Raw genomic sequence first — 26839 nt, forward strand, 5'->3', positions numbered from 1 at the left:
GAAGCCGGTCTCCATAGCCATTACTTGTCAGAGGTATGTGCCAGGTTTTTTGATAAATATAAAAAATGCGTTTTGTTGTTCTAAATGGATAATCTAAACAATAAAATCTAAACAATGTCTAATTTCAGTTCTCGAAAACATCTTTAACAGTGAAAAATACACCATAGTGTTTAAAAAAAAACCTAGGGTCCGTCTCTTTAAATATCATACCTGTTGCACTAGAAAGAAACTGAGGAGCCTACATATAGGTAGGTTGTCCACTTGAACTATAATGAATTCCACAGACAGACCCTCTGCACCATTTCCAAACTAAACAGACCGACCCTCTGCACCATTTCCAAACTAAACAGACTCTCACATGATGGGGTGTCCAGCTAAATTAGATTAATTACCGTTGTTGGACGACAAACTGTACATAACAGATATTATCACTGGTGTTCCACACAGAACATGAACATGGCGATAACTGGAGCACTGAACTCGTACACATCAAAGTAAAATCTCTCACCAGCTTGTTAAACCTGTACAGGACTGCCCGGAATCAATCTGTCAGATGCAGGGCAAGCTGTTTTTTCAATTTAATTAGCGTTGGAATCCCCGCTGCTAAGTTGAAACAGCCGACCAAGGCAGGTTTTTCTGCCACATGTACAATATGGCCCTGAGGTCTGACTGACAGACAATGTACATCTCCCTGAATCCCACCAGAGTGAAGACACAGCAAGACATTGGTGCTGGTGAAGGTTACACACTGTCAGTCATTACCCCATGCATTTCAATGGAAATGGCAGTGGGTCTAGGATCAATCCCTGTCGGTGGACCTATTGGGTTATTTCTCATACCAGCCAGTGCACCATGACTGGTATATTACATTAATAAAAATACAGGGCAGGACATAGAATAATGGTAAAGCGCCTGATGCATGGTCAGTCTAGGATCAATCCTCATCAGTGGACCCATTGTGTTATTTCTCATACCAGCCAATGCACCATGACTGGTATATCAAAGTATGTGCTATTCTTTCTATGGGATGGAGCATAAAAAAGCACCCCTGTCTTGTATGTTTATGAGAGAGAGAGAGAGAGAGAGAGAGAGAGAGAGAGAGAGAGAGAGAGAGAGAGAGAGAGAGAGAGAGAGAGAGAGAGAGAGAGAGAGAGAGAGCAACAGACAGAGATAGGATACACAACCACAATTAACCAGTTCACAGTCATCATAAACCTGCTCCAGACAGACAGACAGACAGAGACAGACAGACAGACGTAGAGAAGGTACATAACCACAATAAACCAGTACACAGCCATCATAAACCTGCCCACTATCATTACTCGGCCGCCTTTAAAACTCATCTGACTGTAAACCACTTCCATTTAACGAGATAGATATCTTGTAATCACTGTAAACTGTCTGCAACTGTCTGTTGTCAAGACATAGACTATATAGTAGTCTCCAGTGTGGTCAATAATAAACAATACACAGTGCTTCTTACAATTCATTTAGACACATTCGCACCGTATGAAATATACCAAAGACAATTAATTCAGCATTGTGACAACAGGAAAACATGGAAAGCTATACTGGAGTATATTCTACAACATACAAATCTGCTGAATTGAATGAACTGGGACATAGCAAGTAGAGTTCATTTCATTTTAATATATTTTCACGCTTAAGAGGGCAGGATTTAGTTCAGTCAGTTGGGTGCTCTCGTGAAGTGTTTGCTTTGCAGGATCAAACCACCTGATTGGGTTTTTCTCATTCCAACCAGTGCACCAAAGACCGTGGTATTGTGGTTTCCTGTCTGTGGGAAAGTGCATATAAAAGATCCCTTGTTGCATTAGGAAACATTTAGCGGGTTTCCTCTGATGACTACGTGTCAGAATTACCAAATGCTTGACATCCAATGATTAATTAATCAATATGCTCTAGTGGTGTTGTTAAACAAAACAATTTTTTTTTTTTTGCTTATACATGTAATGTATAGCAACCAGATCTGATGAACATTTGGTAATTTTGACACAGTCTAAAGCTGTATCCAAAACGGACGCATGCAATGCGAGCAACATGATCATATTTATATCCTAACCAGATTTAAAATTGTCATCAACAGTTGAAACCGCCAAGTAAAAGTTGTTTGATTAGTTAATGTATGTTTGTCGCTCGTGTCGTGTGACAAAAAATAGAAACAATTCCTATCGGTATTGTGTCATGCGCTTGACTACATCAATCTGTCGTGAAATATTCGTGCGGTTAGGATGCAGCAATTGAAATCAATGGTTTCTAAAAAAAATCCTGCACATCGCTCGCTTCGCATGCATCCGGTTAGGATATAACTTTAGACCGAAAACACACTACATTTTTCCATTAGTAGTAAGAGATCTTTTTTATGGACCATCCCACAGACAGGATAGCACATACCATGGCCTTTGATATACCAGTCGTGGTGCACTGGCTGGAACGAAAAATAGCCCAATGGGCCCCCCTAACGGGGATCGATCCCAAACCGACCGCGCATCAAGCGAGCACTTTTACCACTGGGCCACATCCCACCCTCTCCTGGGATCACACCTCCACTAGTCTGTGATATACCAGTCATGGTACACTGGCTTTAATGAGAAATAGTCCAATGGGCCCCCCTCACAGGGATCGATCCCAAACCGACCGCGCATCAAGCGAGCACTTTTACCACTGGGCCACATCCCACCCTCTCCTGGGATCACCCCTCCACTAGTCTGTGAAAGTCTGAATCAGTGTAGTGTCTTTATCCCTCCCCAGTGAGCCATCAACACCGACACTGGAATGCTAACCCAGCACCTATCAGTGCCAAATCTGATGGGTCTCATCTTACTGGTGGAAACACATAAAGAAACACATGGTATTTGAGACCAAATGTAATTCACTATTACAGTAATTATGTCTGTATGAAATACAGAGATGTAATGTTTGATTGAATGTCAGTAAAGTGTTGGTCTCATTATACGATTAGTCCACAGACTTGTTGCATGCGGACCTGCCTCGGTGGAGTCGTGGTTAGGCCATCGGTCTACAGGCTGGTAGGTACTGGGTTTGGATCCCAGTCGAGGCATGGGATTTTTAATTCAGATACCGACTCCAAAACCTGGGTGAGTGCTCCGCAAGGCTCAATGGGTAGGTGTAAACCACTTGCACCGACCAGTGATCCATAACTGGTTCAACAAAGGCCATGGTTTGTGCTATCCTGCCTGTGGGAAGCGCAAATAAAAGATCCCTTGCTGCTAATCGGAAAGAGTAGCCCATGTAGTGGCGACAGCGGGTTTCCTCTCAAAATCTGTGTGGTCCTTAACTATATGTCTGACGCCATATAACCGTCAATAAAATGTGTGGAGTGCGTCGTTAAATAAAACATTTCTTTGTTGCATGCAATTTGTTGGCTCTACAACAATCTGAAGACCGTGACCACAAATTGAAAATAGAGACTGGGCGCCAAACAAAACCCTTCACCCCAGTGGAACGTTTATGTGGCCACTGCAATGTAATTGAAGATGAATACCATCATATCACAATATGTAAGAAATACAATATTCAACGTGTCAAATTATATGCATATCTAAATTTCCATAATTACCTATTTACAAGTATGAGTATGCAAGAAAAAGTTATCTTTATTATGCAAAACTAAAATCCAGCCTGTGCTGGTGTGGTATGCAAATTTGTTCAAGATTATACATGTATTGCCCATAATTAGTCCTTATTTAGTCATTAGAATAGTATGATGTTTGTTTGTGTCTCGTTTGTGAATATGTTTCGCATCCAGTTCCGTATGTGGAATGTCTATATGCAATAAAGTTTTTATCTTTTATCTTTATCTTTAAGACTAAAGTCGTTCCGATTTACATGTTCTCACAGTATGATTCGATCACATGTGACAAGTCAGTGTGACTAACCACATAATTCACGTCCTCATACGGTCAATATTTGCTGTTACTATTTACAAGTTTCCTTGTTTTGTTTAACAACACCAGTAGAGCACATTGATTTATTAATCATCGGCTATTGGATGTCAAACATTGGGTAATTCTGACAAGTAGTCATCAGAGAAAGGAAGGAAATGTTTTATTTAACGACGCACTCAACTTACAGAGTGTTCATTAAGAGATGACAGGTGAGGAGTTTCACTAATTTCAGGTCAGGTCAGGTCAGGTCAGGTCAGGTCAGGTCAGGTCAGGTCAGGTCAGGTCAGTCAGGGCTTAATGTGCACATTTCTAGCAAGCTGTTTTAAGGAAGGAAATGGTTTATTTAACGACGCACTCAACACATTTTATTTACGGTTATATGGCATCAGACATATGGTTAAGGACCACACAGATATAGAGGAAATCTGCTGTCGCCACTTCATGGGCTATTCTTTTTCGATTAGGTCAAGGTCAAGGTCAAAGGGTTTTACGTGCACATTCAGAGCAAGCTGTTGTAGCGCACGCCTGTCGTGGGCACAAGAGCCGGCCGGCCTTCCAAGACAGGAAAGGTGGGGGGGGGGGGGGGGGTCAAGGAGGAGGGACCGCCTGCACTGGCCGATGCATTTTCGATTGGCAGCAAGGGATCTTTTATATGCACCATCCCATAGACAAGATAGTACATACCACGGCCTTTGCTACACCAGTTGTGGAGACCTGGCTGGAACAAGAAATAGCCCAATGGGGCCACTGACGGGGATCAATCCTAACAAGCTGTTTTAGTGCACACCTGTCATGGGCACAGGTGTCAGCCTCGGCCAGCTCCTCTGTCCAGGTCAGGACAGTGAAAAGTGAAAAGCATCCATTTTATACGTAGCAGGTGAAATAGAAATTCATATGCAAAAAAACCCACCTTTTTTGAAGAGACATTTAAAGTTTGTTTTGTTTAACGACACCACTAGAGCACATTGATTTATTAATTATTTGCTATTGGATGTCTTAGAAATAAAACCTGCTACATTTTTCCATTAGTAGCAAGGAATCTCTTATATGCACCATCCCACAACTGGTGTAACTAAGGCCGTGATATGTACTACCCTGTCTGTTGGATGATGTATATAAAAGATCCCTTGCTGCTAATCGAAAAGAGTAGCCCATGAAGTGGCGACAGCATTATTCCTCTTTCAATATCTCTGTGGTCCTTCACCATATGTCTGACGCCATATAACCATAGATAAAATGTGTTGAGTGCGTTGTTAAATAAAACATTTCTTTCTTTCTTTTTTTCTCTCAATATCTCTGTGGTCCTTAACCATATGTCCGACGCCATATAACCATAGATAAAATGTGTTGAGTGCATCGTTAAATAAAACATTTCTTTCTTTCTTTTTTTCTCTCAATATCTCTGTGGTCCTTAACCATATGTCCGACGCCATATAACCATAGATAAAATGTGTTGAGTGTGTCGTTAAATAAAACATTTCTTTCTTTCTCTCAATATCTCTGTGGTCCTTAACCATATGTCCGACGCCATATAACCATAGATAAAATGTGTTGAGTGCGTCGTTAAATAAAACATTTCTTTCTTTCTTTTTTTCTCTCAATATCTCTGTGGTCCTTAACCATATGTCCAACGCCATATAACCATAGATAAAATGTGTTGAGTGCGTCGTTAAATAAAACATTTCTTTCTTTCTTTTTTTCTCTCAATATCTCTGTGGTCCTTAACCATATGTCCGACGCCATATAACCATAAATAAAATGTGTTGAGTGCGTTGTTAAATAAAACATTCCCTTCCTTTCCTTCCTATTTTGAGCTCAGTTATGTATAACAATTATAATTGTTATACAACATGTAGAACTGTCCCTAAAAGCCAAGGTTACACGTTCCCTTGGGAAACCCTTATGGACAGGTTCAGATGTTTTTGTTATTCCAAATCATGCATAGGATTTCTGCGAGACATTTCAAACATAATTAGTTGTGTTTTCTCCCAGCTCAGAGATTCGGCACAGTATTGTGAAGCTTCAAAGGCCAAACGGAATCAAAGTCGGAAACTCATCACAAGTTATTTCTGGACATGTTCACCGTCTTTAAGCAGCATTGAAACTTGTTGGTGTTTGATTTCAAATTAACAGAAAACAAGAACATAGTCATCAGGCGAAGCTCTAGAAGAAATATTCTAGTGAGAGAAATAGATGTTAAAACTGATAGAAAAACAGGATATAAGCTACAAAGCTATTGAAGAAATATTCTAGTGTGAGAAATAGATGTTAAAACTGATAGAAAAACAGGACATAAGCTATAAAGCTATTGAAGAGATATTCTTGTGAGAGAAATAGATGTTAAAACTGATCATAAGCTACAAAGTCATTGAAGAAATATTCTTGTGAGAGAAATAGATGTTAATACTGATAGAAAAACAGGACATAAGCTACAAAGCCATTGAAGAAATATTCTGGTGAGAGAAACAGATGTTAAAACTGAGGGGATTTGAACCACAGACACTCAGTCTGTGAGTTCAGAGCTAATAGGGAAATTCCCACTAGCTACTGCCAGTAGGAACAGTTTATACCAACACTACTACATTTACAAGGGTCTCCATTTTGTCATCAAATGTTCTACATATATATATATATATATATGTCACTGGGCCTATGAATATCAGTGGCGTAGGAAGGTGCCAAACAGTGGGGGGGGGGGGGGGGGGGGGGGTGCCACACTTATATTTACACGCTTCTACACTATTATAAAGCAAATAAAAAGCAAAATATCAGAAAAGTGGGGGGCATATCCCCCCCCCCCCAACACTTCCTTCGCCAGTAAGTATTATTATACAAATTAAATCATTTAGTTTCAAAATTAGCTGCAATAAACAGTGTGTTCTGAACGAGACAAAAAGGAGACCATTATATAAAACAGCCCTATAACAGTATTAATGTTTTAGCACAGCGAGACACTGAGAGAAGCTTTTTACACTTTTTCAGCTTATTCTTCTTCTCCAATGACCGGCCTCGGTGGCGTCGTGGCAGGCCATCGGTCTACAGGCTGGTAGGTACTGGGTTCAGATCCCAGTCGAGGCATGGGATTTTTAATCCAGATACCGACTCCAAACCCTGAGTGAGTGCTCCGCAAGGCTCAATGGGTAGGTGTAAACCACTTGTACCGACCAGTGATCCATAACTGGTTCAACAAAGGCCATGGTTTGTGCTATCCTGCCTGTGGGAAGCGCAAATAAAAGATCCCTTGCTGCCTGTCGTAAAAGAGTAGCCTATGTGGCGACAGCGGGTTTCCTCTGAAAAAAATCTGTGTGGTCCTTGACCATATGTCTGACGCCATATAACCGTAAATAAAATGTGTTGAGTGCGTCGTTAAATAAAACACTTCTTTCTTTCTTCTCCAATGTTCCTGACATTTAATGGTTCCAAAAATGACTTGGCTGATGAGATATTTCTATCACAATTACATGGCACCAAAATGGAATCCTCATCTCTGGGTCTTGTCTATTTCATTCACCAAGGACAGTTAGAAGGTTTTTTTTTAAACAACACCACTAGAGCACATTGGTTATTGGATGTCAAAATATTTAGTAATTCTGACAATTAAGTCTTCAGAAAAAACACATTACAGTGAAAGTCCTCTAAACCGGACACCATTGGGACCAAGTAAAAAGTCCTGTTTTGAGGGAATTCCGGTTTAGAGAGGTTCTCTTCTACACAGATATTTACAAAGGGACCAAGTAAAAAGTCCGGTTTTGAGGGAATTCCAGTTTAGAGGGTCTTTTTGAGGGGTTGCACTGTACATCATTCCATTAGAAACAAGAGATCTTTTATATGCACTTCCCACACAGACAGAAGAACACACACCACAGCCTTTGATATACTAGTCATGGGGCACTGGTTGGAATGGGAAAAGGAAGGAAGGAAGGTTTTAATTTAACGATGCAATCGACACATTTTAATTATATAGTTACATGGCGTGGAACATGTGGGTAAGGACCACACAGATAATGAGAGAGGAAACCTGCTGCTACCACACAATGAGCTATTCTTTCCGATTATAGCAGCAAGGGATCTGTTATATGCAGCATCCCACAGACAGGATATTACATACCACGGCCTTTGTTACACAAGTTGTGGAGAGCGTAACAAGTTGTGGAGAGCTGGCTGGAACGAGAAATAGCCTAATGGTCCACCGACGGGGATTGATCCTAGACCGACCACGCATCAGGGATGGGGAAAAGACTAATGGGTTCATTGAGTGATTTCAATGTCATGGCCCAAGAATGCATGAATGAATGTTTAACGACACCCCAGCACGAAGAATACTTTGGGCGTCAAAACTATGGTAAATGCAAAAATTAACCCATGGCCCAAGAATCCCAGAAAAGCATTTTACCATCGACTCTACACCAACTGAGCTAAATCTCGCCCCCTACAGAATTACAGTTTCTTGCAATTTGTAATGGGTGGTCATCGCACGCTGTGCGGAACTAATTACACTTGTTCTGATACTGTTTATAATGGCTGCCTCCATTACCTAAGTCATGTAGAGTAGTCTCCCCTGACAGGGTGAGGCCAATAATCACAGCTTGCCTTAATCTGGGAGCCGACAGAAAAGATAACAGAAATTAGGCAGCCCAGTTTGCTCAAAGCCCGTAGCAATAGGTCGTATGCTGTATTGGACATGCCAGTGAAACACTGATGTTTCAGACTCCAGCTTCCTATCTCAGACTCTCAAGTGGGTCTTTCATCACCAATTAGGGCAAATGTTTGCTTTGAAGAGCCGCAAATTACCTGAGGATCAATATGGCCCACCACTTTGGTCCCTAGATGTTCGGCAATCAATTCATTAAGGTGGTGAAAAAAACGAAATGCATTTCGAAGATTATTTTCTTTGTAACTGGGATTTAGGCACATTATTTCGGGATTAGACAGGACACAAATACATCTTGGAATCTTTCAATAAAAATAAAATGGATATGAAGATGGGCTAAGAGATAATTAATGGTTTAAACAAAATTTATATCATTTTGTTTAATAAAACCACTAGAGCAAACTGATTAATTAATCATTGGCTATTGGATGTCAAACATTGATCATTCTGGTATGTAGTCTTTTGAGGAAATCTACAACATTTTGATTATGAATGGGAACAAATTCTGTATTATCAATAATTAGACATAGTTCTCATATACCTTGTAATCTCTTCACAGAAATGGTGGGATGGAGACGATGTAGTTTAGTAGTACTTAGATCATCCTTCAGGGACTTTTTTCCCGTTCTGTTATGAGCAAAGTTTTTAGAGGGTAAGTCATGCTACCCAGAAAATATATTGGAAAAAAAAAGAGGAAAATTTACTTGGATCAGAGAGGGTTTTGAAATGCCCCCACACACATGTGCCTGTCAAAGGCCATGGTGTGTACCGTCTTTCATTGGAAAAGGGTTTATGAAAGACCATTGCTGCTTATTCAACCGGAATAACCTATGTGATAACAGCAAGGAATCTCGCTTTCCTTTTCTTTTTTCTTACACCACAACTGGTATATCAAATGCCATGGTATGTACTACCCTGTCTGTGGGATGGTGCATATAAAAGATCCCTTTTTGCTAATCGAAAAGAGTAGCCCATGAAGTGGCGACAATGGGTTTCCTGTGTAGTCCTTAACCATATGTCTGATGCCATATAACCGTAAATAAAATGTGTTGAGTGTGTCATTAAATAAAACATTGCTTTCTTTCTTTCATACAAAATGGTTTTGCAGATGGGCCAAGTGATAATGAATATGTTGAGAACAAATTTAATCATTTAAAGAGAATCAGTTATTTGGTACCGGCCTCGGTGGCATCGTGGTTAGACCATCGGTCTACAGGCTGGTAGGTAATGGGTTCGGATCCCAGTCGAGGCATGGGATTTTTAATCCAGATACCGATTCCAAACCCTGAATGAGTGCTCTACAAGGCTCAATGGGTAGGTGTAAACCACTTGCACCGACCAGTGATCCATAACTGGTTCAACAAAGGCCATGGTTTGTGCTATCCTGCCTGTGGAAAGTGCAAATAAAAGATCCCTTGCTGCTAATCGGAAAGAGTAGTCCATATAGTGGCGACAGCGCGTTTCCTCTCAAAATCTGTGTGGTCATTAACCATATGTCTGACGCCATATAACCGTAAATAAAATGTGTTGAGTGCGTTGTTAAATAAAACATTTCTTTCTTTCTTTCTTTCATACAAAGTGGTTTTGCAGATGGGCCAAGTAATAATGAATATGTTGAGAACAAATTTAATCATTTAACGAGAATCAATTATTTGGTCTGGGCACAACGTCTGACCATAGGCTACATTTCACATATTTCTTTATTAGTCCAAGAATCCACATTTTCATGGCATTGTATACATAACAGATGTAACTGGAAATTTCAGCTAATATGAAGCAATCTGTTTTCTAATTCAACGCATTTGTACAAACAAATCTGATTAGATCTGTGCTAAAATCTGGGGTCTCGCAGTAAAACCAGCATTTTACCAGGTGCATACTTTCCAAGTCAAAATATATTTCATAACTTAAGTAAAAAAAAAACCCTCAAGATTTTTGTGACAACATCATGAAAATAAATTTGACAAGTTAATTATTACAATGAAGTTCATTAAATATTGAATCATGTTAGGTATACGATATTCTTTAATTAGGCTACATTCAGGCATATTAATAGCTGCTGAAATATCACTAATTATGCAATCTATGTTAGAACCTCTAAGTATTCTTGTTGCTAGGTTACCTAATGACATCAAGAGCTGGTCTTGGCTATAAAATGTTTAAGTTTACTAAATATCAACTAATTTGTTTTTAAAAACCTAACAAATCAGTTGAAATTCTAACAGAAATAATCCTACTGTACTTTCTGATTAGCCCACAAATATCAGTGGTTTTATAAAACCTGAGATCCCAGTGGGATTCGTCTTGGGATCCCAGTGGGATTCGTCTTGGGATCCCAGTGGGATTCGTCTTGGGATCCCAGTGGAGTATTTGGTTGGGATCCCAGTGGAATGCCAGCGGAATCTAAGTGGCATCCCAGCAGAATCCTGACCAAATATCCCAGTGGCATTACATTGGGATTTACAATGGGATCCCATTGGGAATCCAACCAAATTTTTTTCAAGGGTAGAGTTTCAAATTTTCTGTTTCAATAGCTTCAGTAATATGTCAACCGAATAAGATCTAAAGGAAATCAAATTATGGTACATCATAGGAAGAAAACAAAGATTAATGATTTATTCTAAATGTTTAAATATTAAATATATACTAGAGACTGCACATTAAAACCATGTTGTGAAGCTAACCCTGCAGTTAAAAAAATGTCTATTGTAACAAAACATGCTGTGAAAAACCCCAACTGAGTATAAAGTTTATTTTGTTTAACAACACCACTATAAAGCACAATGATTTTTAATCAAATGTCAAACATTTGGTAAGTTTGTTGCAGTTTTTTATTTTAATATTTAATGACACACTCAACACATTTTATTTAATGTTATATGGTTAAGGACCACACAGATATTGAGAAAGGAAACCTGCTGTCGCCACTTCATGGGCTACTCTTTTCGATTAGCAGCAAGGGATCTTTTATATGCACCATCCCACAGACAGGATAGTACATACCACTGCCTTTGTTACACCAGTTGTGGAGCACAGGCTGGAACGAGTTGGTAAGTTTGACATATGGTCTTAGAGAGGAAACCTGTTACATTCTTCCATTAGATGCAAGAGATCTTTTATATGCACCATGCATCCCACAGACTGTAGTTTAAAAAAATTGTGTTCAGATGCAACCCCTGCAGTTAAGAAAATGCCTAAGATAAAAAAAACATACCATGAAAAAACAAATTGAATATAGTCTACAGCAAAAAAAGTGTTGTTAAAATCTCCATGGCGATCTTCACAACTCTGCTGATTGCCTTGGCAATTGCAGGGGTTATGGAAGGAAGAAAGGAAAAAAAAGAAATGTTTTATTTAACGACGCACTCAACACATTTTATTTACGGTTATATGGCGTCAAACATATGTTTAAGGACCACACAGATATTGAGAGAGGAAACCCACTGTCGCCACTTTATGGACTACTTTTTTCGATTAACAGCAAGGGATCTTTTATATGCAATATCCCACAGACAGGATAACACATACCACGGCATTTGATATACCAGTTGTGGTGCACTGGCTGGAGTGAGAAATAGCCCAATGAGCCAACCGATGGGCAGGGGTTATGGTGTCATTAAAAACCATTCTTTACTTTTCTTTCCTGTACATTCAGAAGCCAACGTACAGCTATCAACCTACTGTGCAGATATGTAAAAACATTCTTTACTTTGCTTTCCTGTACATTCAGAAGCAAACGTACAGCTATCAACCTACTGTGCAGATATGTAAAAACATTCTTTACTTTGCTTTCCTGTACATTCAGAAGCCAACGTACAGCTATCAACCTACTGTGCAGATATGTAAAAACATTCTTTACTTTGCTTTCCTGTACATTCAGAAGCCAACGTACAGCTATCAACCTACTGTGCAGATATGTAAAAACATTCTTTACTTTGCTTTCCTGTACATTCAGAAGCAAACGTACAGCTATCAACCTTCTGTGCAGATATGTAAAAAGCTTGAGCTCTTCAAGTGTTAATTGTCGTGTATGTGAAAACAAACTGGACTGATAAGAAAACTGCACTGGTTTTTAAAAGGTCTCCTCAAGCATGACTGGTGGTGTTAAATTGTTACAGATAAGCGGTGTTCCCTCGGTATAGAGTTCCACTTCTCTCTCGCCTGTTATGTCCAACACCTGTACACCAGCTTGGGAAAACAAGACATTCTCATGTAACCCACTGACAGAAACACAAATAAATGTGCCCCTATACAGCTTTATTTGGCCATTTTAATATGTTAAGAAATAAATATGGCCCACGTTGGTCTTTATCTAGCCATTTCAACATGTTAAGAAATAAATATGGCCCATGTATGTCTTTATTTAGCTATTTCAACAATATGTAAATAAATAAATATGACCCCTGTATGTCTTTATTTGGCTATTTCAACAATATGTAAATAAATAAATATGGCCCATGTATGTCTTTATTTGGCTATTTCAACAATATGTAAATAAATAAATATGGCCCATGTATGTCTTTATTTAGCTATTTCAACAATATGTAAATAAATAAATATGGCCCATGTATGTCTTTATTTGGCCACTTCAATATGTCAAGACATTGTTGGTCTTTATTTGGCCATTTCATCATGTTAAGAAATACATATGGCCCATGTTGGTCTTTATCTAGCCATTTCATCATGTTAAGAAATACATATGGCCCATGTTGGTCTTTATCTAGCCATTTCATCATGTTAAGAAATACATATGGCCCATGTTGGTCTTTATCTAGCCATTTCATCATGTTAAGAAATACATATGGCCCATGTTGGTCTTTATCTAGCCATTTCATCATGTTAAGAGATAAATACCGGGTATAGTCCCTATGTCTTTATTTGGCCTTTGTAACATGTTTACAAAATAAATATGGCCCTAGTTGGTCTTTAATAATGATAATTTGTTTTGGGTATTCCAACCTCATAATTTCTAGATTATCCTCAAGTGTTTTTCTTAATATTTTGTTTTTAGTATTCCACTCTCCTCATAATATTTTGATATCACTAAGTATTCTGTAGTTCACAGTATCCTTCCTTATAATATATATTTTATATACCACTCTCCTCATAACATCTCAATTACTAAGTATTCTGTAGCTCACAGTATCCTTCCTTATAATATATTTTTTATATACACCTCTCCTCAAAACATCTCAATTACTAAGTATTCTGTAGTTCACAGTATCCTTCCTTATAATATATATTTTTATATACCACTCTCCTCATAACATCTCAATTACTAAGTATTCTGTAGTTCACAGTATCCTTCCTTATAATATATTTTTTATATACCACTCCCCTCAAAACATCTCAATTACTAAGTATTCTGTAGTTCACAGTATCTTTCCTTATAATATATTTTTTATATACCACTCTCCTCATAACATCTCAATCACTCCTAAGTATTCTGTAATTCACAGTATATTCTTCCTAATCTAATATTTTGTTGGTGTATTCCACTCCCCATATAATTTCTGGATCAGCCTTAAGTGTTGTGCAGTTTCTAATGTTTTTCCCGATAATTTCACCTGGCTGTTTCTGCTAGACGAGGAATAAATCAGCGCACACCAGACAACAACAAAAGCTGGAGTCTGGGAACAACACTTCACACAAATAAACACTGCTCACACAGATAGTGCTAACCTCCGTGGTGATAAAACTTACCTACTGCAGCCAACAAACAGTCTCACAGTTCAGAACTACAGAACAACCATTCTACATCTACAAGTGGTCCTCTTTAGAACACACATGGGCCTTGGTGATGTTGTAGTTAGACCATCGGACATAAGGCTGGTAGGTACAGGGTTAACAGCCTGGTACCGGCTCCCACTCATTGGGTAGGTGTAAGACCACTGACACCCTGTTCTCTCCCACTAACCACTAACAACTAACCCACTAACCCACATTTGCTGTCCAGTCTATCAAAAGTACATATAAAAAATTCCTTGCTGCTTCATTAGTACACATATCCTATATGACAGGTGAAGGCCCCCCCCCCCCCCCCACTCCCTCTCTCCCTCTCCCTCTCTCTCAGAAGACAATGGAGAAATATCAAAATAACTATATGTAAGTTACCAAACAACCTTAGTTTAAATTGTGCTCAGGTGTTGATAACCAACTAGTCCTTCCTTTTCTTTATTGTAGGTTTTTAACAGTCTGACAAGTGTAAAGAAGAGGACAGCTATTTTACAACCACAAGTGCCTCTTTGGAGCACAATCACAAAACCAGTCTGGGGCCAGAGTGCTTAAAGCCACTCAACCTAGTTTTTACGTAGGTGGTGAAAAATATTTTTGGCCATTATAGCTTTTTCTAAAAACAAAATCATTAGTCCAGACATTACATACAACTTTTTGCATCAGTTTTGGTAAATCTAAGATAGAATTAAAGTAATTTTGATGATCTGTACCACAATCCTAATTAAAGAAAAATGATAGATAATAAAATTATCTAATGCCACTTTTAAATATCCATAACTTTCACCACTGAACTAATATTATAATGTCAGTGTTCACATATATATTTGTTTGAAAGCAAGAGAAAATAACCAAAGCAATACATCTTACCTACTACTACAATTAACTATCCTGTAATTTTGACAACCACAAAACCAAATCATCATATTAATCTCAATACATATTTGTTATAAAAAAAATCAATCATTAGGTACTAGTATTAACATGTATCTGTTTGAAACAACCATAAAACAACCATAAATACCAAAGATTTAACACTTAGCTACTGGTAGAATTAAAAATCCATTTAATTCTGACAATCATGAAACGAAATCATCATGTTAGTATCAATATATATTTGTTAAAAAATCAATCCTGAAGTTCAGTATTAACATGTATTTTGTTTAAAATACAACTGTTTGAAACAACTATAAAGCAAGAAAAAACACCAAAGATTTAACACTTAGCTACTGGTAGAATTAAAAATCCATTTAATTCTGGCAACCACAAAACCAAATCAACATGTTAGTATCAATATATATTTGTCAAAAAATCAATCCTAAAGTTCAGTATTAACATGTGTTTTGTTTAAAATACAACTGTAAAGCTACTCAGTATTAACACTCACAACTGTATTCTAGCAAGCAAAAATTCCAATTATTTAACACTTACCTGCTGGTAGAATTAAAAATCCATATAACGCTGACAAGCAGATAACATATTCTGTCAGCAGCTACTTGCCGGGAACAGCTACTAAATCTCTACATCACCACCACCATCATGATGATCAGAGAAAGAGAGAAGAAGAAAAACACACTACAAAGAAAGCCTGGCTCGGAATCTCTCTTGATAATCCGCTTCCAATAGGACCCTTCGAAAGATTGCCCACAGAGAAACGCAAGTTAATTATCTGTAAATGGGTAAATTACACCAATCCCCACACGCCGACAGACCGGTTTGAACTTGCCATGATTGGTACTTGAGCCTCAAGGTGGACGCACAATTGGTCTGAAGGTCCGTGATGGTGATCAGTATTGGCGCTGGACCGGACCACGTGGGTTGAAGTTCTTCGAGGCAGTGATTGTGAGGCAACTCGGTGCAGTGTCGACTATACACAACTGACTGCACCTCTCGCTTTCTAACTCTCTCTCTCTGTGTGTGTGTGTGATACTCTCTACAGCACAAAATAACTTGGTGCAGTATAGACACTACAGTACAACCACATTTTTGTTCTACTCTCTGTCTCTATCTGTCTGTCTGTGCGTGTGCGTGTGCATGTGTGTGTGTGTGAGAGAGATAGAGAGAGAGAGAGAGAGAGAGAGATACTCTCTACAGCATGAAATAACTGTACAGTATAAACAGTACAGTACAACCACATTAATTTTATCTCTAGTTCCTATCTCTCTCTCTGTTTCTCTACAGTAAGAAATAACTCAGTGGAGTATAGATATTTAGTACAACCCCATTTCTATTTAACACACACTCTCTCTCTCTCTCTCTCTCTCTCTCTCACTCTCTGTCTCTCACTCTCTCTCTCTCTCTCTCTCTCTCTCTCTCTCACTCTCTCTCACTCTCTCTGTCTGTCTCTCACTCTCTCTCTCTCTCTCACTCTCACACTCTCTCTCACTCTCTCTCTCTCTCTCTCTCTCTCTCTCTCTCTCTCTCTCTCTCTCTCTCTCTCTCTCTCTCTCTCTCTCTCTCTCTCTCTCTCTGTCTCTGTCTCTGTCTCTGTCTCTGTCTCTGTCTTTCTTCAACATGAAATTACTAGGTACAGTATAGAAACAACAGTACAACCACTTTTCTCTCTAACTCTCTCTCCCTCTCACTCTGTCTCCCTCTCTCTCTCACTCTCTTACTATCACTCTTTTCTACAGCAAGAAATAACTTTATACAGTATAGATATTACAGTACAACCACATTTCTCTTTAACCGTCTACAGCCAGAAACAGTTTGGTACAGTAAAAGCACTACAGCACAACAATACCTCTATCTGTTTCTCTCTACAGCAAGAAACAAGTCTGTACAGTATAGACACATTACTGTACACCTACATTTCTCTCTTTCTAACTCATCGTCTTTTTCTCTCTACAACTAAGAAACACCTCAGTGCAGTACTAGTACAGACTATATGACTATACCTCTTAACTTTCTCCTCTCTCTCTTTCTCAATTTCTCTCTCTCTTGTTCTCTCTCTTGTTCTCTCTCTTGCGTTCTCTCTCTTGCTTTCTCTCTTGTTCTCTCTCGCTGTTTCTCTCTACAGCTGGAAAACACCGCCAGGGCTAATTAAAGCAGTATGGCCACAACCACAGAGCAGGAAAAGTAAACCTTGGGAAGTTTTCTATTAAAAACACAGGATTTCCACTCACATTTAAGAATAAACCTTGGCTTGCCGCAGAGATGGTTAGTTGAACTATACGGAAAGGTAATATCAACATGTTCGCTGGCCTGGCAGGACAATTGACTGCATGTGTGAATATACTACAACTCATTCTACTACCATTACTGTAACTACACCTCTAGTATAACTATACAGGTTTTTCTTATTACAACTAATATACCTATACCAATATCGAGTTATATCCCTACTGTTACTACTGATTGGATTTGTCTTGTCCAAACCAGTGTCCTATAGCTAGTATATTAAAAGCTCAGTGTCCTATAGCTAGTATATTAAAAGCTGTGGTATGTGTTGTCATGTCTGTTGGAAAGATAATATATAAAAGATCCCACACTGCTAATGAAAGGAAATGGTTTATTTAATGACACACTCAACACATTTTATTTATGGTTATATGGTGTCAGACATATGGTTAAGGACCACACAAATATTGAGGGAGGAAACCCGCTGTCGCCACTTTATTGGCTACTCTTTTCAATTAGCAGCAAGGGATCTTTTATATGCACCATCCCAGACAGGATAGCACATACCATGGACTTTGATGTACCTGTCGTGGTGCACTGGCTAGAGCGAGAATCACTGTTAATGAAAATACAAAGTGAGTTTCCTCCAAGACTATATGTCACAATGACCAAATGTTTGAAATCCAATAGCCGATGAAGGAAGGAAGGAAGGAAGGAAATGTTTTATTTAACGACGCACTCAACACATTTTATTTACAGTTATATGGCGTCAGACATATGGTTAAGGAACACACAGATATTGAGAGAGGAAACCCACTGTTGCTACTCATGCCTCTTTTCAATTAGCACCAAGGGATCTTTTATATGCACAATCCCACAGACAGGATAGCACATACCACGGCCTTTGATATACCACTCGTGGTGCACTGGCTGGAACGAGATATAACCAAATGGGCCCACAGATGAGGATCAATCTCAGACTGGCCACGCATGAAGCGAGCGCTTTACCACTGGGCTACATCCCACACTTATTGCTAATGAAAACACATAGTGAGTTTCCTCCAAGACTATATGTCAGAATGACCAAGTGTTTGAAATCCAGCAGCCGATGATTAATCAAATCTATGTGCTCTGTTGTCATTAAACAACATAAACGTTTGCTTAAAAAAGTAATTTACTGCACCTTAAGCTGACTCACGAGTTATGTAATAGGCCAGTGAGTTAAAAAACAAGAGAGAAAGAAAGAAATATACAGCTGAAATGAAATACGAGATGTGGTATATATATTTATGAGTCATTAGGATGACAGTAAAGAAATGTTTTTAAAGGTTGGTTCAAATATATAGAATACTACACAAGATTAGATACAATGTTTCGAAATGAGAAAACTCCCCATGGTATCCGACCAAACGAAAGTGAGGTCAGATACCATGGGAAGTTCACAAGTTGCATATAAATGTTATCTAGTGAAAATGAGTGTGGTATTTTATTTATTACCCACCATCAAATAAGGTGAAATCTAACAATTACTCAATGAGAAAAAAAGAAAGAAACAAGTTTGTTTTGTTTAACGACACCACTAGAGCATATTGATTAATTAATCATTGGCTATTGGATGTCAAACATTTGGTAATTGTGACACGTAGTCATTAGAGGAAACCTGTTACATTTTTTCCTAACGCGGCAAGGGATCTTTTATATGCACTTTCCCACAGACAGGAAAGCACATACCACAGCCTTTGACCACAGCCTTTGTGGTGCACTGGTTGGAACAAGAAAAAAAAACCAATCAGTTGAATGGATCCACCAAGGTTGTTTGATCCTGTGATACAAGCACCTCAAGCGAGCACTCAACCCACTGAGCTAAATCCCGCCCCTGACTATGACAGTGTCTACTACTGAGCTATATTGTATGTACTGCCCTTGAGAACTCTACTGATACTCACCCTGGGAACATTTTGTGTTCAAAATATTGATTAATGAAATTTCTAGTCTATTGATTAGCAGCTACTGTTTAATGCTTTAAAATTGTGTAGGGATCTCTGAAACTTGCATAGTGAAGTAAGGAAAAAAGAAATGTTTTATTTAACAATGCACTCAACACATTTTATTTATGGTTATATGGCATCAGGAAGGAAATGTTTTATTTAACGACGCACTCAACACATTTTTTTTACGGTTATATGGTGTGAGACATACGGTTAAGGACCACACAGATATTGAGAGAGGAAACCCGATGTCGCCACTTCATGGGCTACTTTTTTCCGATTAGCAGCAAGGGATCTTTTATATGCACCATCCCACAGACAGGATAGTACATACCATGGCCTTTGTTACACCAGTTGTGGAGCACTGGGTTTGGGCGAGAAATAGCCCAATGGGTCCACCGACGGGGATCGATCCCAGACCGACCACGTATCAAGTAAACACTTTACCACTGGGCTATGTTCTGCCCCAACACTTGTGTAATGAATACGTTCCCTGCCACCCTATCCCCCCCCCCCCCTCCTTCAACCTAGTCCATAACACAGGGGAGTTAAAAACTGTGAGAGCTCTATTATCGTGACAAGTTAATACATCCTTGCACAGAGGCAGCTTCAGAAAATGACTAATGAAATATCAACACGTCCATTAAAATTCCAAATGATTCCATTTTGAAAGAAGAAGCAAAAAAATAGAAGACAGACTTTGAGAAGCCATTAGAGCCCTAGGAATGGAGAAAACACAATGTGGCTAATTACAGTGAATATTGTGTGAGTCCCTTGCATAGTATTGTGTGTCTGTTACAATCACACATCCTTTGTTGTCTATCAGGACTATCTCACCACTGGCTACATCATTCGGTGGCTTCGAATTGATAGATAGGAATGAATGAATAAATGAATAAATGAATGAATGAATGAATGAATGAATGAATGAATGAATGAATGAATGAATGAATGAATGAGTGAATGAGTAAGTGAATGAGTGAATAAGTGAATGAAAATATTAATAAATATGATGCGAGAGAGAATGGATGAATGAATGAATGAATGAAATGAATGAATGAATGAATGAATGAATAAGGGAGTGAAAAAATTCATTCATTCATTCATTCATCCATTCTCTCTCGCATCATATTTATTAATATTTTCATTCACTTATTCACTCATTCACTTACTGGACGTTTAAGGACTCTAGCACGGAAAATACATCAGCCACAGGGTGTCAAACCAAGGAAAATATGAAAATGAAGTGAATGAATGAATGAATGAATGAATGTATGAACGAGTGAATAAATGAATGAAATATTTAGAAAAACAAGTATACAAGTGAGTGAGTGGGTTTGAGTGAGTAAGCGAGTGGGTAAGTGGGTGAGTGAGTGAGTGAGTGAGTGGGTGGGTGGGTGTGTACAAGTTTGAGTGAGTGGGTGGGTGGGTGAGTGAGTGAGTGGGTTTTCGGTAGGTGGGTTTTGGATGGATGGATGGATGGATGTTTGCTCTAAAAGATAATCTTTAAAAGTGTTAAAAGGAAAAGGGTCTTTTGTTTAATTTCGTCTCGGCACATTTTTAAAATACCAATTATGGACTGAATCCCAGGGTAGGATTAAGTGTTCCTGCATGAAAGCAATGAAAGGATTCGGTTGCATAAAACATTATCATCTGATACACACAGGTCACATGAGGTGGTCATATACAGTTTCAAACAAAATGTCTGACATATGTTACTATTTTTCTTTACATACTGAACGTGTGGTCACAGTCTTTGAAGACTATTTGATTTAGCTTGATTGACAGTCTGAAAGTATCTTCTTAAAGGGACTGTGTTGAGTTGTCAGCATTGTAAGATGATTGCGACTAATAAAATCTTTTAAAGATTAAAATTACAGAGTAAATATATTTTCTTGTTTAGAACATCAGTGTCTGTATATTCAATTTGTTTCTGATTGTCATAATATTTGTAAGTAGCTCAAACTGGATTTGGTCTGTTAAGAAAAATATATATTAGGAGATAAAATGGAGTTTGACCTACATATAGGATGTATCAGAAACATATTTAATATACAGCCATTAATATTTTATACAAAAAGATATATTTAATATAAAATTACAATCGTTAAAATATGTCTGTTAGTTGGCAACATCTTAACAACTGCAGAAACTTGCTCTAGCAGCCACCTGTATAAAGCAGCCACCTGTGTTAAGAAACCTCATTTTTATTCTCCCAAATCACCTAATATATTACAAACTTATCTGTATTAAGCAAACACCTGTTTTAAGAGAACTAATTTTTATTCTCCCAAATCATCTAATATATTACAAACAAACCTGTATTTAGCAGGCATTTGTGTTAAGAGACCTCATTTTCATTCAGCAGCCACTGGTGTTAAAAGGCCTCTTAATTTTGATACTCCCTTTGGTGGCTGCTTAAAACAGGTTTAATTATATATATTTATATATATACCGGTATATTATAATAATAATCAAACCCCATTCCTTTCATTTGGTATGTCAGTGTTCATTGGTGCAGTTAACTATGGGTGTGTCTTCTCCAAGTTTATGACCTAACAAGGGGGATAATTTTCACTACAGATTCATACATCTCACCTCTGCCATGCTCGGGTGATATGAAATAACTCAAATGACCGCAAACACGAGGCTCCACCCTACCAGTTAGTTCAGATACTTAAAGGTGATATAGTGGTTTTACATTCGTCTAATCCACCCGTGTGACATCACAGCATTGTTCTAAGAAGATTAGTTTTCAAGAATGTACAGCTGTGAACAATGAAATTAGAACTTTTTGTGTGATCTTGTCAGGTATTTGAACCCATAAATTACTGAACTCATACTTAGTAAACAGCCCCCCGAAGCCACACATCTGCATTATCGAATGAATACTGTAGATCCTGAAATTAACACGTCCCTAAATTAATACAAGTGAAGGCAACATGAAATTAATGCGATTGACAGTGGATAGACAAAAATGTGACATGAAATTAATGCGAGTAATGGTGGGCAGACTAAAATGCAATATGAAATTAATGCGAGTGATGGTGGACAGACTAAAATGCAACATGAAATTAAAACGAGTGATGGTGGACAGACTAAAATGCGACATGAAATTAATGCGAGTGAAGGTGGGCAGACTAAAATAATTTCAGTATGTAATTTAAGTCTTACATACCTAATATTAGTACTCATAGGTAATGATCTCATTTCAGCCAGTGCACTATGACTGGTATATCAAAGGCTGTGGTATGTGTTATCCCGTCTGTGGGATGGTGAATATAAAAGATAAATTTTTCCATGGACAGCAAGATATCTTTTATATGAACTTTCCCAAAGGCAGGACAGCACATACCATGCCCATCGTGGGGCATGTAGTCTTCAGAAAAAAGTTAAAGTTTGTTTTATTTAATGACACCACTAGAGCATATTAATTAATCATCAGCTATTGGATGTCAAACATTTGGTAATTCTGACACGTAGTTATCAGAGGAAACCCGCTACATTTTTTACTAATGCAGCAAGGGATCTTTTATATGCACTTTCCCAAAGACAGACAGCACATACCACAGCTTTTGATACCAGTTGTGGGGCATGTAGTCGTTATAAGAAACCTGCTATATTTTTCCATTAGCAGTGAGAATCTGTTATATGCACTTTTTCAAGACAGGACAGCACATGCCATGGCCTTTGATACCAGTTGTGGGGCATTTAGTGTTTAGAAGAAACTTGCTACATTTTGCTATCAGCAGCAAGAAACCAATTGAAGAAATAATCACGTTAGATACCAGAAAGACGAAGTCTAAAATGTGCTGGAATGTCATTAAATACAGATTCAAAAGAAATAAACTAAATTCTCCTCAAATAGTCTGCTACACAAAAACTACTACAAAACAAATTAAGTGAAATTTTCTCCAATTAATTTTTTTTCTGTCAATTGCAAAGTCAGGCATGCTAATACTAAATAAGTTTTCAATAAATTTTGTAAACAGATGCAAGCCTACAGCAAGTCATTTTAGAAAGATGGGGGATTTTTTTTTAGGTGAAAAAAAGAGAAAAAAAAGACCTCTTTGTGAAGATGTTTCTAATTTTAGATAGTGTTTAGAATAAAGAAAAATTGTTTAATACAAACATCGATCTCTCAGCTTCAGGCTTGTTGTAGTTAATATAAAGTAGAAATAAAAATCAATACTTGACAACAATTGGTTCAAGTGAAATACAAACACTGGACTGGAACCAAGCAAATAGCACCCACACTGAGTAGTCTTCGGAGAACTAGACACGGCGAGTGCGAGTGCGAATAATTTTTACATGCTCATACCACTAGAGTTTCGAGCATGTCCGTCCTGGGGCCTGTCTCTGGATAGTCAGTGACTTGCTCTGGGACAGAAAAAATTAAGGGGACAATTTTGAAATTTACATCCAAAAATTAAATAGTGGGCCTTAAAGATTTTGATGTGCATCTCTAATTAACATAATTAATTAAAAAAATTCTACGTATTAAATCTGGTCGCAAGATTAGATTGGGCAGTCAAAAAGAAATTAGATAGATAGATAACTAGTTTAACGTGTTCGAATACCACTAGGGTTTCGAACACGCCCATCCTGAGTCTGATCTCCAATAAGATCGATGGCCTGACTGGGGATATATGGGGGGGGGGGGGGGGGGGGGTTTGAAAATGGGCAGCATTTTGAAAATAGCAATTAGTAAAAGACACGGCACCCATACTGAATAATCTTCAACTAATAAAAAACAGTGAACAAGACAAAAAATAACAACAGCGGATTAGAAAGTGAAAAGAATGCTTGCTTCATGATATTTCAGCACATTTAAAACTATGCAGGGCTTCTAGATATTTTTTTTATAAAATTCACAAGCCATGCGATCAGTGATTTTAAAAATTTAATAGCCACTAAAAATTCACTAGCCCTACTTTACTTTAAGTTAACAGTTTTACTAAATAATATTAGTAATAATCAAATATGTCACCTGAAGAGGGAGATACTAGATAGAGCTTAAAAACACTAACACCGTGGGGGGGGGGGGGGGGGGGGGGGGGGGGGGTTGGATGGGGCAGGATATTCATATTTACAAAATAGACTTAACTTCAACATTTAACCAAAAATATTCACTAGCCATCTGGCATGGCTATGGTAGTTATTTACTAGCCCAAAATATTGAATATCACTAGCCATGGGAGTGGGGCTGCCATAATCTAGAAACCCTGTCTGGCATGGCAATAGTAGTTATTTACTAGCCCAACATTGAATATCACTAGCCATGGGAGTGGGGCTGCCATAATCTAGAAGCCCTGTCTGGCATGGTAATAGTAGTTATTTACTAGTCCAACATTGAATATCACTAGCCATGGGAGTGGGGCTGCCATAATCTAGAAACCCTGTCTGGCATGGCAATAGTAGTTATTTACTAGCCCAACATTGAATATCACTAGCCATGGGAGTGGGGCTGCCATAATCTAGAAGCCCTGTCTGGCATGGCAATAGTAGTTATTTACTAGCCCAACACTGAATATCACTAGCCATGGGAGTGGGGCTACCATAATCTAGAAGACATGTCTGGCATGGCAATAGTAGTTATTTACTAGTCCAACACTGAATATCACTAACCATGGGATTGGGGCTACCATAATCTAGAAACCCTGTCTGGCATGGCAATAGTAGTTATTTACTAGTCCAACACTGAATATCACTAACCATGGGATTGGGGCTACCATAATCTAGAAGACCTGTCTGGCATGGCAATAGTAGTTATTTACTAGTCCAACACTGAATATCACTAGCCATGGGAGTGGGGCTACCATAATCTAGAAGACCTGTCTGGCATGGCAATAGTAGTTATTTACTAGTCCAACACTGAATATCACTAACCATGGGATTGGGGCTACCATAATCTAGAAGACCTGTCTGGCATGGCAATAGTAGTTATTTACTAGTCCAACACTGAATATCACTAGCCATGGGAGTGGGGCTACCATAATCTAGAAGACCTGTCTGGCATGGCAATAGTAGTTATTTACTAGTCCAACACTGAATATTACTAGCCATTTAAAATTACGGATATTTGAAAATTATCTGTTAAACAACACCTCAGCACATTTAGCATCTTTTAAAGTCACAGGAAGAAGGATGGAAGGAAATGTTTTATTTAACGATGCACTCAACACATTTTATTTACGGTTATATGGCGTCAGACATATGGTTAAGGACCACACAGAGTTTGAGAGGAAACCCACTGTCGCCACTACATGGGCTACTCTTTTCGATTAGCAGCAAGGGATCTTTTATATGCACCATCCAACAGACAGGATAATACATACCACAGCCTTTGTTACACCAGTTGTGGTGCACTGGCTGGAATGAGAAATAGCCCAATGGGTCCACAGACAGGTTTAAAGTCACAGAATCTAGTTTCAACCCTTGAAAATCGACATTAAGTATGGTTATGTACATATTACAAATCTGTAAAACATTTGGTTAAAGGTGCAATAAATTTCAACTGATTTTCATGCTTATATCCAATTAAGGTTCAAGCACGCTGTCCTGGGCACACACATCAGCTATCTGGGCTGTTGTCCAGGACAGAGGGTTAGTTGTTAGTTGTTAGTGAGAGAGAAGAGGGTTTTGTGGTCTTACACCTACCCATTGAGTTATTAAAACTCGCTCTGGGTGAGAGCAGGTAGCGAGCTGCGAACCCAGTACCTACCAGTCCTATGTCCGATGGCTTAACCACAACACCACTGAGGCCAGTAATGAAGTGAAACAAGAATCTTCAATTGTGAAAAAAGGGAAAATAGTCTTAAAAATAGACTAAAGCTCGTCTCCATAATTGTTACTTCTCAAAGGTACGTACGTTTTTAAAAATATGAAAATGCATTTCATGGTATAAGACCGGCCTCGGTGGCGTCGTGGTAGGCCATCGGTCTACAGGCTGGTAGGTACTGGGTTCGCATCCCAGTCGAGGCATGGGATTTTAAATCCAGATACCGACTCCAAACCCTGAGCAAGGCTCAATGGGTAGGTGTAAACCACTTGCACCGACCAGTGATCCATAACTGGTTCAACAAAGGCCATGGTTTGTGCTATCCTGCCTGTGGGAAGTGCAAATAAAAGATCCCTTGCTGCTAATCGGAAGAGTAGCCCATGTAGTTGGGACAGCGGGTTTCCTTTTAGAATCTGTGTGGTCCTTAACCGTATGCCTGACGCCATATAACCGTAAATAAAATGTGTTGAGTGCATCGTTAAATAAAACATTTCTTTCTTTCATGGTATAAGAAACACGAGGATGACCAGAAATACTTCAGATGTACAGCCCCCAATGGATGAATCTAAACAATACAATCTAAGTAATAGCTGATTTTAATTATCAAAAATGGCTCGTAATTGTCTAAAATATGTTGTAG

At 38.5% G+C, this 26839-nt stretch overlaps 1 protein-coding gene across 4 annotated transcripts in view; it reads right to left on the bottom strand.

Moving 5' to 3' along the window:
• LOC121390418 (rap1 GTPase-activating protein 1-like) overlaps positions 1 to 26839 on the bottom strand; it is a 204363-nt gene that overhangs the window by 150819 nt on the left and 26705 nt on the right. Inside the window, exon 1 of one of the 4 annotated variants that reach the window (XM_041522226.1) lies at positions 15742 to 16185. The exons of the other annotated variants lie outside the window; for them this stretch is intronic. The gene's annotated coding sequence lies outside the window, so the exon portion shown is untranslated. Of the gene's footprint in view, positions 1 to 15741; positions 16186 to 26839 lie in introns of those variants that run through there. 4 annotated transcript variants of the gene reach the window in all.

The sequence above is a fragment of the Gigantopelta aegis genome, chromosome 15 (genome assembly GCF_016097555.1).
Source record: "Gigantopelta aegis isolate Gae_Host chromosome 15, Gae_host_genome, whole genome shotgun sequence".
NCBI classification, from domain to species: domain Eukaryota; kingdom Metazoa; phylum Mollusca; class Gastropoda; order Neomphalida; family Peltospiridae; genus Gigantopelta; species Gigantopelta aegis.